A 1,213-nucleotide genomic window follows, 5' to 3' on the forward strand; every position below is an offset into this window, starting at 1 on the left:
ACTTATAGTGACCATCTTGCAATCTTCCCATCTGACCTTCTTTGCTTCACCTCTTGGGTTCTTCTCTGTGTCACTTGGGAAGCTATCAGTAGGTTTGGAAATCTTCTCAAAAAGGTATCCCACTTGAAATTCCAGCTTCTTGATGGTGTCTCCCTGGTTCTTGATATTGGCTCGCACCTCCTCCTTGAACACTTTGTTATCTTGGATTTCCTTACATATGCTTTCAAGTAGAGTTTCAATCCTTGATAGTCTTTCTTCCGATGATGGTGAGTTGAGATTGGAGGGATGAGAAGGGCCATTTTGGCTTTGGTATGGATGTTGAGGTGTGTTGTTAGGTGGGTGCTGATATGATCTCTATGTGGAATGTTGGTGAGCTGCATTGTTGTTGGGGTTGTGGCGTATCTGATCTTGGCCTTGGTCTTGTTGATTTCCCACCCAAAGTTTGGGTGGTTCCTCCAACCAGGATTATAGGTTTTGGACTATGGGTCATGGTTCTGCCTAGGTAGATTTCCAATGTAGTTGGCTTGTTCCTGATCACCCTCTGCTTCTTCATTCACTCCTTCTTGAGCTGCTGTTGAGGTGGTGATTACTGCTACTTGATTCCTCTCCATCTTCTTGGTAAGGTAAGCCAGCTGCTTGGTGATCACCTTGTTTTGAGCTAGCAGTGCATCCACGTTGTTCAGCTCCATCACTCCTCTAGTGTTGCCTCTTTCAGAAACATAGAAGTAGTCATTCTCAGCTACAGTCTCAATGACATCTATGGCTTCTTTAATGGTCTTCTTCTTGTTCAGAGATCCCCCGGATGAGCGGTCTACTACCTTCTTTGATTCATAAGAAAGACCTTCATAGAAAATGTGTAACTGCACCCATTCATTGAACATATCTGGCGAGCACCTTCTTGTCAAGTCTTTAAATCTCTCCCATGCTTCGTAGAGAGTCTCACCATCCTGTTGTCTAAAAGTTTGAACTTCATCTCTCAACCTGTTGATTCTTTGAGGAGGATAGAATCTCGCCAAGAACTTGTTCACCACATCCTCCCAGGTTGTTAAGCTCTCCTTTGGGAAGGATTCCAGCCATTTAGATGCCTTGTCCTTGAGTGAGAAGGGGAATAGAAGCAGTCTGTAGGTGTCAGGATGAACACCATTAGACTTCACAGTATCACATATCCTCAGGAAGGTGGTTAGATGTTGATTGGGATCTTCTTGAACACTTC

General features: G+C 44.1%; 1 non-coding gene across 1 annotated transcript; it reads left to right on the forward strand.

Annotated features, from left to right (window-relative positions):
- The first annotated feature begins 876 nt into the window (after window positions 1–876).
- On the forward strand, window positions 877–983 carry LOC148545684 (small nucleolar RNA R71). The gene has a single exon (XR_015901524.1). It is a non-coding gene; the product is annotated as a small nucleolar RNA R71 (small nucleolar RNA).
- The last annotated feature ends 230 nt before the right edge of the window (window positions 984–1,213 follow it).

This window comes from Arachis ipaensis, chromosome B9 (genome assembly GCF_059453495.1).
Source record: "Arachis ipaensis isolate K30076 ecotype BB chromosome B9, ASM5945349v1, whole genome shotgun sequence".
Classification (NCBI taxonomy): Eukaryota; Viridiplantae; Streptophyta; class Magnoliopsida; order Fabales; family Fabaceae; genus Arachis; species Arachis ipaensis.